The sequence below is a fragment of the Thalassophryne amazonica genome, chromosome 4, assembly GCF_902500255.1.
Source record: "Thalassophryne amazonica chromosome 4, fThaAma1.1, whole genome shotgun sequence".
Taxonomy (NCBI): Eukaryota; Metazoa; Chordata; class Actinopteri; order Batrachoidiformes; family Batrachoididae; genus Thalassophryne; species Thalassophryne amazonica.
Genome location: NC_047106.1, coordinates 24,379,816 through 24,393,358, shown reverse-complemented (window position 1 = coordinate 24,393,358; position 13,543 = coordinate 24,379,816). Strand labels below are relative to the sequence as shown.

Genomic DNA, 13,543 nt, shown 5'->3' with positions numbered 1-13,543 from the left:
TTCTGTCACTTGTGGTGGTGGTGATACAGCTGCCTTTATGGCACACTTTCTCCAGTGTATCCTGTCACCTTTATTTTCACAGGATGAATCTTGCTTTTCACTTTGAATGTACTGTAATTAGGTACCAATAGCAGGTTCACCTGGGCTCCAGTGTGTAATTTAAATGCAATTATTGTTTCATTTACAATAATTGGGAGAATCCATTCCTTTTTTCACTTGATGCCTGTACTACATCAACAAAAGGTTTCTCTGTTTCCTCTTCTACTCTGTGCACTTTTTTCTTGCTGTGCAGCATCTTGCATAATGATTATTTTTATTGCAGCTATTACGTTTTTCAACATGCAAGACATGATATTAGACCGTGACTGCCTCCACATTTAGTGCATTTTATCGCTGCCCCTTTCTCATTCTTTTGTCTGACATGAAGTTTCTTGTGATGGTCAGTTTTCTTTACCACATGCACTATCATTTCTGCCTTACTTAGCTCTTTTATTTGTGTGGCAATGCACAAATGCACATTCCTGTCCAATGTCAAATTTTTCTCTTGCAGCAGCCATTCTCTTAATTCATTATTTGTAATTACACAATCAATGCAATGTCTTATTAAAGAGTCTCTGAGGTCTTGAAATTCACAAGATTTGCTCAATGTGTGCAGTTCGGCTAAATACTGGTCAAATGCAATCCCCAGCTTCTGGTCACAGGAGATGTGTTTTTAGTTGGCACTAAGTATGCTTTGAAATTTTGCATCACTCCAATTTGAGGTTTTCTGGCTCATTCTGAAAGCTGTTAAAACTGTCCAGTGCATCTTGCCCTATCACATGAAGAACTAGAAGCACCATAGGGTCACTGACGTCACACGGAATACCCTTTGTCAAAGAGACTTATTCCACATTGTTTCACGCATCTACCGTCATGTTTCAGATACAGTGGTTAACCCTCTGGGGTTTGGACAGCATTTTTTGGACAGTTCACTCGCCTGGCATAAATTATTGCTGTTAACAGCTCTCCCTGCATCCCACAATCAAGTTTTATGTCTTTTTTTCAGGACAATGTGTACTTTCAAAATATATATGCTATAGTTGTGTTTTATAAGTGTAATAAAGGTTTACAATCAGAAATAAGAAAGGAAAAAGTAAAGCTGAATCCGGATCGTGTTCTGGATCATTACCAAAATTTAATGACTTCTAAGTTAGGCCAAGATACACCCCTGGTAAAAATTTCATTGAAATCTGTTGAGGATTTTTTTGAGTCATCCTGCTAACAACCAACCAACCAACCAACAAACAAACGGACGCAACCAAAAACATAACCTCCTTGGCGGAGGTAAAGATTTGAGTTTGCACTTTGTCATCTCTTCCTCCTGCTCCACTTACAGCCAGATACATTTCAAATCTATGCTTGAAACATTTCCAGTTAACAGTGAGATTTCCACGAAACTACATGGGCTAGAGTGGACTTAGGCTTATCTTATCCAAAGTGGAGATTTGCTCTAAAATTGGCCCTGATGCTGGCTCAGACACTTTGCTACTCACTAGGGTTGCCACCTTTCAGAAATGAAAATAAAGGACGCCCACCACAGCTCCTCCAGTTTGCCTTGTACCCATTGCCACGATCGCTGTCAAGCCAGGGGTTCGACTCTTCCCACTCACGTTTGAACATTTGCAAATGTTTTTGCTTCTTTGGATGTGGTGGCGTTTCGGGTGTAGACATGTCAGGCAACCAGGCAACCCATGACAGGACCAGAAAGGTGGGCACATGGAGATGCAGACATGAAAGTCTGAGATCTATCTGCTGTACCTCGCTACAGGATCCGACGTGAGGTACAGAGATGACATCGGCAGCCCTTAATATTTTCTGTGTTTTTATTTTGTTCATTATTCAGTTTTGATAAGTGTGTGTTGGGCATTTATGAAAATCCGGAACAAAAATGGAGTTCGCTATATCCCTTATCAGTACAGAACAACACAGTGACAAGAGCTAAAGTAAACATGGAAAAAAAGTCATATAAGTAGTGATAGTCACAGCCCCCAACCATTCATTTCCTTGTCAAAACTGTCACATCTCTCTCCTCATTTCTTTCCTTCGCTCTAACTCAAAGATAAGCATTATTGTTTAACACTCAAGGGGTTCTGGTCGAGCCCAGAATCAAAAGAGAGGCAGACTGACATTTTATGAGGCAGATTTTCTAAGCATCAAAACCCTCAACACATTTCAGTGTTTCAGAGGTAGTTTAATAAAAAAAAATAAAATAAATAAATAAATAAAAAATCTATTTTGCACTGCAAAACATTTAAATAAGCAAACATTGTGAATGCTTACAGTATTTTTTTTTTTTTCAATCTGCAAACAGAACAAGCATATTTGGCTTGATGAGATTTACTGATATACGTAAACATCCATAGTGTTAGAACAGCATACACTCAACAGATTCACCATGCAGTACCATACTGTTTGTGTTTTATTTTCTGATTGGTGTAAATTAAGCCCAAGACATTTTCAGTGACTAGGAAATGTTCATGTATCCACCTCTTGACTTGAAGAACCTGGCTGTAAAAGGGATGATTATTATTCAAAATAAGAACATGGCGCCATTTTGGTTCCAACTACGCTGAACTACTGAATCAGGGCCAGTGCTATGCATTTGGGTGACCTAAGCACAAATGCTTTGTGATGATCTAATTATTGATCATCACTTAGATATGATTGGGTTATGTGAAACCTGGCTTAAACCTACAGCTGTCCATCCCTTAAATGAGGCCTGTCCACCAGCATATAAATTTAGTCATGTCCCTCATGATGTAAAGCAAGGCGGGGGTTTTGCTCTTATTCATAAATCTAGGTTTAGCTTATTAGCTGTTGGGGGTCACAAATATAACTCGTTTGAGCATCTGATCCTCCGCTCTGCTCAGGATATTACACATTGCCAAGGTCAGAAGAATAAAAATCAGCTGTATTACTTTGTCACTGTATATAGGCCTCTTGGCTCATATTCTGAATTCTTAGATGAATTCAAAGTCCCTACTTCACCAGACTGTGAATTCTTCAAACTATATTGGATTAACCTGTTGGGAAAGTGTAGGAACACGGACCCACAACAGGGGGCGCAAATGAACGGACAATGGAATAGGTCAAATAACAACACTTTACTGTTGCGAACGTGCACAACAAACACAACAAATTACAACAATGGACAAAGTTCAATTCACGAAGGTGTCGTGTGGGCAGGCTTGAAGATAGGAGACGCCTCTCCAAAGTAGAACCGGAACCACACGGTTTCCTCCGCCACAGGACCCCGGGAATACTGGAGCCGCCAAGTTCCGAACTCCCAGGTGGCCACTGCCTCCGCGTGTCGGACCTGGTACTGCTGGCGAGGAACAAGAACACAATTAACGTGGGCGCGTTTGCACCCAGCAACCTGTACGGCAGGGAAGCTACCTCCACCTCTCGTTGGGGAAAAAAGTCTGCAATCACTCACAAAAATCACAAAGGTTACTGTCAAGCAGTCAGCTGAGATTATTACCTTCCAGGTAGAACGATATCTCGGCGATGAGGTGGAGATGCCGTCCTGCTGATATACCCCAGTGATAATTGCCGTCAGCTGTCTCAGGTGATGGGTGACAGCTGTTACCGAGGCTGCTCCTGTGGGGCGGCGGCGCCCTCTGGTGGTGGTGGGCCAGCAGTACCTCCTCTTCAGCGGCCCACACAACATAACCATGGACTTGATCAGCTGGTCTCTGAACGCTATTGACACCATTTTTTTTCTACAAGATCAGGGCCGGGGGACCCTGCGTGCTCAGATGGAATCTACCCTGCGGGCTATGTTCTCGATGCCTGGGAGACCTGGCAAATCGCATGCTTTGCGGCATTCTCTGTGAAGGATGTTGAGGGTTTATTTATATTTGGTTTCATAGTAGGAGGGCTGGTACTTATTGGCTTATGTGCTGCCCTGACCTACCTGAAAATTGGCAAGATGGCTGCCGCCAAAACCACGACCCCTCACTTGTCCGTCATGATTAATGAGTTGGGCAAGGCGATGCATTCTTAGACTGTGTTAACCCTTGAACTCAGACCCAAATTGAATAACATCTCGGAGTAAATGCGCACCTTGCAGTGGAAGACTTCAGAGACTGGGGAATATTCATAATTGGGATCTGGATTGTTCATGTGAGACTGTAAAAGTGTTTTTCACTGCTCAACCACAAACACGGCAGGCTTATCAGCCTCTGAAGGACAAAATTCCCCATTGATTTCCTCCAGAAGAATCTCTACGGCCTGACTCAGGACAGAAACTGACTCACACATGGACAGAGACTGAAAGCATGCCCCCCCCCCCCCCCCGCCCCTATCACACACCCCATCCTGGCCACTGCTCACACCACCCCTTTTCCCCTCCAGGGGCTGCGCAGTTTTAGCTGCGGCAGGTCCCCATTCCCGCCAAGCTGGAGGCGGCGCGACATGTTGCTGCGGCTACCACACACTCACATCGCCTCAATTCAGAAAACAGACTGTTTCAAGTTTAGTGCACATAAACAATGTCAAATGTAGATGTGTTGTCTTAATTCTGATGTGTGCCATTATTATTGTAAACAAGTAATAATTGTGGATTAATTGATGTATCTTGTCTGTGGCAATTTGAGTGTGGACGTAATCTCGTTCTTATTGCACTTGTAATGACAATGACAATAAATCTCATCCATCCATCCAAATTGTGGAAGCATTAGGATTTCGGCAATGCATTCAAGACTCGACGCACATTAGTGGAAATACCAAATTTGGTTCTTGCACGTGGTATTGCTGTCATGTCTCTTACATCAGTGGTCTCTGATTACTCACTTATTAAGTTTACAGTTTTGCTGCCGTGTTTAGTGGAACAACAACTTATACGTGTATCACTACGGCGATGCATCAACTCCTCAACTAAGACTGAACTTAGACTGCCTGATGTCTCAGCTTCATATTTAGCAAATATCCAGTCAGTAGACAGTCTTGTGGATAGTTTAAACTCAGTGATCAAAACTGCACTTGACATGATTGCACCACCTGTGTTAAAACCGCGTTCCCCCAAAACAGTCACCTTGTTTCAATGATTACCTGCGTGACCTCAAGCATAAGGCTAGAGGTTTAGAATGGAAATGGCGTAGTTCAAAATTAGAAGTATTCCACCTTGCGTGGCATGATGCTGTCTTAGACTACGAGGTCTGTTAGAAAAGTATCCAACCTTTTTATTTTTTGCAAAAACCATATGGATTTGAATCACGTGTGATTGCATCAGCCAAGCTTGAACCTTCGTGCGCATGCGTGAGTTTTTTCACGCCTGTCGGTTGCGTCATTCAACTGTGAGCAGGCTTTGTGTGAGCAGTGGTCCACTCCTCTCGTCGGATTTTTATTGCGAATAAATGTCTGAACAATTTGGAGCTTTGCTGCATCAAATGTTTCCAGAAACTGTGAGAGACCTCCAGGTGGACACCATTTGGAAAATTCAGATGGCTTTCAGGGATGATTTTATGGGGATTACACAGATTAAGGAGTGCTCCAGCCAGTTTAAAGACCGCCCACAGCGTCTGAGAGCGAGGCGCACTCCAAGCGCCGATTGACAGGCTGACACCCCGCTGAAACAACCAGATCATTTCCAACGTGAAGGCTTTGTTGATCCGGGACGTCGTCTGACTTCCACAAAAATGGCAGAAGACGTGGACATCAAGACTTTTTTGGCACATTCCACTATTACAGGAGTTTTTTTCATGAAAGAGAAGCGGAGGGATGCCACCGTGCCGCTCATGGCGCGGGACAAAAGCACCTCCATGTTGGTCTCACAGGACAGCTTTCAGATGGCTTTCAGACGGCTTTCGGTGGCTTTTCAGTCGTGTGACTATCCGAGAAATTGTGCATGAGCTGGACATGCCAGAACATATCCTGTGAGGCTTCATCACGGCGTTGCTTTGCACCATGCGGCTCCACCGCGACACGCGGAATTCCTCCGCACGTCTGTCTCAATGTGCCAAAAAAGTGCAGATGTCCATGTCTTCCGCAATTCCTGTGGAAGTCAGACGACGTCCCGGATCAACACAGCGTCCAGTGTGGAAATGAACGGCACATTTCACTGTTACAGGAGTTTTTGTCATGGAAAGAGGAGCTACAGAGCGGACCTACTACTTTGATTTGATCAACACAAACAAGCATAACTCAAAGTTCTTATTCGACGCAGTGGCAACACTTATGCATGGACAACCACCTGTAGTTCGCTCTCCTTTTACAGCACAAGATTTCCTGGATTACTTTGAGAAGAAAATAGAAGATATTAGGTTAAACATATCCCAGCATGCCTCAACCCAGCCACGACACCCTGCTATTGAGGTGGGCGCCATTTCTGAGGCATTACCTAGATTTGAGAATTTGAGAGTATCTCTCTCGGCATGCTGACAAAACTCGTAATGTCAACAAAAAGCACACCCTGTTTATTTGCTCCTATACCAACAAAACTGTTTAAGGACCTGTGGTCCTCTTGGGCCGACTTTGCAGAAAATTATTAATCTTTCTTTAACTTCTGGATCTGTTCCTAAATGTTTCAAATCTGCAATGAATAACCATTACTTAAGAAACATAATCTTTACCCTAGTGACTATCGGCCATATTTAAATCAGACAATCCTACATGCATTTCAAATTACAGACCAATAACTATACTTTCAAGATATCAAAATTACTAGAAAAACTTTGTATAATCAACTTAGCTTCCTGGAGAAAAACCACCTGCTTAGTGGCTTTCAGTATGGTTTTCGGTCCAAACGTTCCACTACGTCTGCTCTTCTATTGTTCACTGAACACATACATTCTGCTTTAAACAAAGGACAGGTTACAGGTGCAGTTTTTATAGATTTCCGTAAAGCATTTGATACAGTAAATCATCTCATTTTATTAAGTAAACTTCAATCCTTTAAGTTGTCCCAAAGTGTGCTTGACATGATTACATCCTATTTGAGTGGCAGGTCTCAAATAGTCAAAATCGGTCAAAGTAAATCTTATCCTCTTAATTACAATATCGGAGTGCCACAAGGGAGTACTGCTGCTCTCTATATTAATGATCTTCCACTTATATGCAACTATTCTAATGTTTTATTGTATGCAGATGACACTGTACTCTTTTACTCCAATTCAAACCCCAATCTTGTAAATACTAAATTGTCATCTGATCTTAAAATACTCCAAAATTGGCTAATGGATCATCATCTTAGTATTAACATGAAAAAGACTGAATGTATGTATTTTCATTCCCCCAGGAAGCAACTTCAAATGTGCAACACAATCATGTTATCTGAATACAAACTGCACGTAACAACCTATAAATATCTTGGTGTACTCTTGGATTCACATCTTAATTATAAAGAGCATGTCAACTCTTTGACCAAGAAACTGCAACAAAAACTGTATGTCTACAATAAAATCAGACCATATTTGACAACCACTGTTTCTCACATGTACCTTCATGCCGTAGTCCTCTCCTCTCTCTCTTACTGTCTGCCTATATGGTCTCTCACCACAAATGATGTTCTTGATCCTGTGGCTCGACTGTACAACAGAACTTTCAAAATACACTGTCAACTTCCAGGCTGGACCCACCATTGTATAGCCCTGTCCAGATCAAATGCTCTGACTTTCAACAACTATATAAGCAGTACTGCTATTAGATTTTATTTTCAGTTAAAAAACTTCAGCCTCCCACCAACTCTGTTGGCTCCAGTACCGACTACAAACTCTCAAAGGAGCACCAGATCAACATCGGCAGAACAGCTCCAAGTCCCTTCTTTTAAAAACACTTATGGACAAAGATCATTCTTCTACATCTACACTAAGGTGTGGAATGATATCCCTCTGGGCACTAGCTCTATCAGCTCAGAGATACTATTTAAAAAAACAGAGACGATTTAATGAATAGTTACTTGTGTAACCACTGATCTACCTCTCTTACTTGACTGATCATTTTATGATTGTATGCTGTACATGTTAGGTGACCAAATGATTGAATGAAATGTTTGTGTTTCAGTTTGTGCGTAAAACAGGAACCTGCTGTAAAACAGTGTTACTGAGTCAGGCCTGGGGTAATGTGCAATTGTGCTTTTTAACCTTTTCCTGTATAAATAAATGAAATGATATCAGCTTTATCATTCTGCTCTAAAATTCTGGAAAAAGTGGTGTCACGGCAGCTCGTGGACTACCTTACTGAGAATAATCTCTTTGAGCCACTACAGTCTGCTAGTGAGGGTTTTTATGTGCTGCGAGGTGGGGTATATAGCATCCGGGTTGTCCGTCCGTTTGTCCTTCCGTCTGTTCATCTGTCCGTCCGTCTGTCTGGCCACAATTCCACTGGTGACCTACTTTTCAAGGTCACCAGTGGTCACAACTGTCAAATCCTTCACCGCAACATAGCTTCGCACCTATTGCTCGCAGAAAGTTCATATTTGGTGGGTACATGCCTTGGGGGAGTCCTTTGCATGGGTTTGAAGGCCAGTGACCTTGACCTACTTTTGAAGGTCACCATTGGTCACAACTCTCATATCCTTTGCCGCAACATAGCTCAGCACCTACTGCTCACAGAAACTTCATATTTGATGGCTACATGCCTTGGAGAAGTACTTTGCATGGGTTTGAAGGTTGCTGCCTTGACCTACTTTTCAAGGTCACCAATGGTCACGACTGTCAAATCCTTCACCTGAAATTTTTTCGCTGCAATGTACCTCGGCACCTATTGCTTGCAAAAACTTCATATTTGGTGGGTACATGCCTTGGAGGAGTACTTCGCATGGGTTTGAAGGCCGGTGACTTTGACCTACTTTTAAAAAATTACCAATAGTTAGTTGCATTTGTTCGAAGGCTACTGACTTTTTAGGGTCACTGTTGGCCACATCCTCTAAATAAATATAATGTCAATCTCCAATTTTTCCACTGTGTAGCCCAGTTTACATCAAACACATGAGGGTTCAACCAAATACCTACTCCACACATGTACATATTACTGCACTTTACATGGAAAATAGTACTGCACACAAGGTATTTCGTGACGAATGTCTCTAGTTTCTGCTGTTTTTCAACTTGAACCTTCCAGATCCAGAGTGTATGTTTTATTAAGCCTCTGCATCTCTTTAATAGTGTCTAGTCCAACCTCACCCCGATCATTTTTGGAATCACGTTTTCTGGAATTAGGCTACAGAGAGCTGAATGATCCTTTGTTTTCAATTTATATATACGAGGTCTATTAGAAAAGAAACCGACCTTTTTATTTTTTTCAAAAACTATATGGATTTGAATCACGTGTGATTACATCAGACAAGCTTGAACCCTCGTGGGCATGTGTGAGTTTTTTCATGCCTGTCGGTTGCGTCATTCGCCTGTGGGCAGGCTTTGAGTGAGCACTGGTCCACCCCTCCCGTCAGAATTCCTTTGTCTGAGAACTTCCTGAGAAACTGGCGCTTTGCTTGATCAAAATTTTTTCAGAAACTGTAAGGCACATCCAAGTGGACACCATTCGAGAAATTCAGACGGTTTTCGGTGAAAGTTTTAACGGCTGATGAGAGATTAAGGAGTGTTACTATCGCTTTAAGGACAGCCACCATCATCAGCCTGTTTTGAGCTGAAAACTTCCAAATTTAAGCCTCTGTTGACCCAGGATGTCGTGAGAGCGCAGAGAAGTTTCAGAAGAGGTCGGGATCAGCAGTTTATCTGGACATTCCACTGTTAAAGGAAATTTTGTAATGAAAGATGTGTGGACGGATTCGCGCGTCGGCACCCAGCCGCTCATCGCGCGGAGCCACAGCAAAACACCTCCGGACAGGACAAGTTTGAACATGCCCAGCTGTTAAACAATTTCTCGGATACTCACTCGACTGAAAGCCATCGAAAACCACCTGAATCTTACTAATGGTTATCAACACGGAGCCAACAGACAGGCGTGAAAAAACTCACACATGCGCACGAGGGTTCAAGCTTGTCTGATGCAATCACACGTGATTCAAATCCATATAGTTTTTGAAAAAAATAATAAGGTCGGATACTTTTCTAATAGACCTCGTGTATATATATACATATACATACATATATACATACATATATACATATACACACACACACATATACATATACACACACATATATACACACACACACATATATATATATACACACACACACACACACACATATATATGTACATATATATTATAGGCGGAACTCCTCCGCACGTCTGTCTCAATGTGCCGAAAAAGTGCTGATATCCACGCCTTCTGCCTTTTTGTGAAAGTCAGACGACTTCCCGGATCAACATAGCCTTCACGTTGGAAATGATCTGGTTGTTTCAGCGGGGTTTGAGCCTGTCAAACGGCGCTCGGAGCGCGGCGTGCTCTCAGCAGTTGTGGGCGGTCTTTAAACCGTCTGGATCACTCCTTAATCTGTGTAATCTCCATAAAATCGTCCCTGAAAGCCATATTCATTTTCCGAACGGTGTCCACCTGGAGGTCTCTCACAGTTTCTGGAAAAAAATTGATGCAGCAAAGCTCCAAATCATTCAGACATTTATTCACAATAAAAAAACGACGAGAGGGGTGGACCAGTGCTCACACAAAGCCTGCTCACAGGCGAATGAAGCAACCGAGAGGCGTGAAAAAACTCACGCATGCGCACGAAGGTCGGATACCTTTCTAAAAGACCTCATATATATATATATATATATATATATATATATATATATATATATATATATATATATATATATATATATATATATAATGCTATACTTTCGCTCTCCTGAAATGTTAAAGAGGAGAACTGCAGGGTTTTCTTTAAAAAAAAAAAAAACTGGCAACATTTCGATGTGGCAACGATTCCTGTGCACAGTCCTGATCGTTACCTGCACGATCAATCCATCCGTGCGCACAGTTCATCCAGGCTGGGAAAAGACAAGAGGAGAGCTGTCTGTAGCATAGCACCAAGACGTGCAGGCCATGGCTTTTTTCGCGGGCCTCCTTCGTCAGTGGAAAACTGTCTGCTGTGACGCAGGTGGTGACACGCACAGAGGCTGCCCACACCGCTTCCTGCCTGCGTGCCTCCTCCTCCGATTACTTTTGCTTATACCTATTAACATGCTTTACACAAATTTCAGATATATCATTACTAGTAGTCTATTAGGATGATTTTTCACAAGCTTGGCTTTTGTGGTGCCCCCAGGCAGCATGGTGCCCTACGCGCAGTGCATAATTTGTGTGTGCGGATCGATGGCACTTCATGAGCTGAATGAACCTTTAATGTTTTCAACATTTTTTTAAATCATTTAACCTCATACAGCAACACATCCAGGTACAGGTGCTATCACAATAAATATAAAAATAGTTAATCTATCAAATTTACATAAATGTACAATTTATGATGATTTATTTAATTAATTTAAAGCCTGATTTATGGAGCTGCACAGCTGTAGTAACACTTTTAATGTTCTCCGTCTCTGGATTATGCTTTACTGGACTAATCTGATCCTCAACAAGCTTTTCTTTCTACAATCATCACCTCCAAATCAAAGGTAAGATGAACAATTTCCTCTTTTATTGACTTCATGCTGTAAGGTTGCAGACTTTTCTGATCCATTTGTAATCGCACTGTAAAAACTGTTATAATATGATGGCAGATGAAGGATTGAAAGCAGAAAATGTGTGTCTGATTTAACAGGTGCACATCAGGCTTCAGGTCCCAGTCTGAACATGGTTTGAAAAAACTAAACGGTTGGACTTTTAATCACAGAAATGACTCCGGTCCTACTTTCCTCACATCGGCGAGTGTCAGAGCTGAACTTTAATTTGTACCTCTGCACATCTAGACTGCTCTGGGTTTTTAATGGAAATCATTGCAATTGGATGGGACATTTATCCAATGTGAGTGAGATGTATGTAACGGATTAGTTACAGTCAGGAGGCGCCGAACATCTACGGGAATCCTGAATTGGGAAGTGCGCCTCATTTAATGACCGGGTCAAAATTTCCACAAAATTTTTTTTCTGCCAGATGTATTTGATCCATTATCAAATGTAAACAGCGTGCCGTAGCCTGACATGCGCCTCAGGCTGCAGGCTGCAGGTCCAAGTCTGAGCAGGGTATGAAAAAATAAACAGTCGGTCTTTTAATCACGGAAATGACTCCGGTCCCACATGCAAGGGGTTTAATGGAAATACATTGTGATCGGACGGGACATGTTATCCAATGTGAGTGAAAAATCTGTTATACAAAATCCTTTATATACAGTGTTCATTACATGGAAAACAATTAAAAAAAAACTTTGGGACTTTTTTTCCGGTGGCTGCAAATATCTGGTTTATATAACACTATTTTAGGTGAGTTTTATTGTACATGGAACTGAACAATAAATTTACCTCTCAAAGCTTTGATGATAATGCCACCTTCCATCACACACACAGCTGACTTTATTTTCCCAAATTCTTCTTCTGTTCAGTCCTGAGGGGAATCTGTACATCTTGAAGCCCTTGTTGTGTCTATTTGTGCCTCCAAATGCACAACAACTCAGCATTTTCAGCGAATTAATTTAGGATTTAGGATTTACATGCAGACAGATTAACAGTGAACGCTACTTTGAACCCAAGATGGCACCATGAGTCATGTGACTGATTTTTTTGACTCGTCATGTCACCACTCTCTCAATTAAGGCACACTAACATACACCACACTCAGAATGATACAATGCAGTTCCCTAGGTAAATAGAATGGTCTGCACTTTAAAGTCAAATATTCCTCATCTTCAAAACAGAACTGTGAAATAACTTGGCAGTCAGTGCAGCAGGATTGCTTTACCATAATACGAGCTCGTAGCTGTTTCCCCTTTCTTCATTGCATCACAGTCAACAACCCTGAACATGGTGTAGCCTGCCGGTGTTATGGGCTCATTTGGTGTATTCTCACCAAGCCGTGTTTCACATTTATTTGAAACGATGGTAATTGCTTAATACAGTTATTTATTTCGGTCTTGAAACGATTTCTGTTGACAGTGACCCGGAGAGGATGCCAGACTCCATTAATGCTCTACACCCAAACAGTTGGTGGCAGTAATACACCGTGTCATTTGCAAGCCACCAATAAACTCAACAGAAGAAGAACAAAACCTGGTGAGGCTCACTTCCAGCACCACGTCCTGTGTTTCGTCCTGTGTTGCCTCTGCAATTCATCTCATTGGATTTATTTCTTTCACGGCTTACAGTCATTTTGACACAGGTGATCCAACTTTTAACTTTGTGTTCATCCATTATTGTCTGCAAAATCGCTCTTTTGCACGCTTGTGTTCTGCATTACTGGACAGTCGCCTCTGCGCTTCTTCGGCATACTGCATAAATGCTCATCTTGAGTGCAAATGATTGCACCAGTGCATACACAGTTCATCTGATCCATTATAACAAGATGTTAAATCTATCATAAACATACTTTTAGAGCTGCTTATCAAATCAAATCAATTTTATTTATATAGCACCAAATCACAACAAACAGTTGCCCCAAGGCGCT

The 13,543-nt window shown here is 41.9% G+C and overlaps 1 long non-coding RNA gene across 1 annotated transcript; it reads right to left on the bottom strand.

Annotated features, from left to right (window-relative positions):
• Positions 1 to 238: 238 nt before the first annotated feature.
• On the bottom strand, positions 239 to 13,147 carry LOC117509119. The gene is made up of 3 exons (XR_004560252.1): positions 13,034 to 13,147; positions 7,473 to 7,478; positions 239 to 249 (listed from the first exon to the last, which is right to left on the bottom strand). It is a non-coding gene; the product is annotated as an uncharacterized LOC117509119 (long non-coding RNA).
• Positions 13,148 to 13,543: the final 396 nt, after the last annotated feature.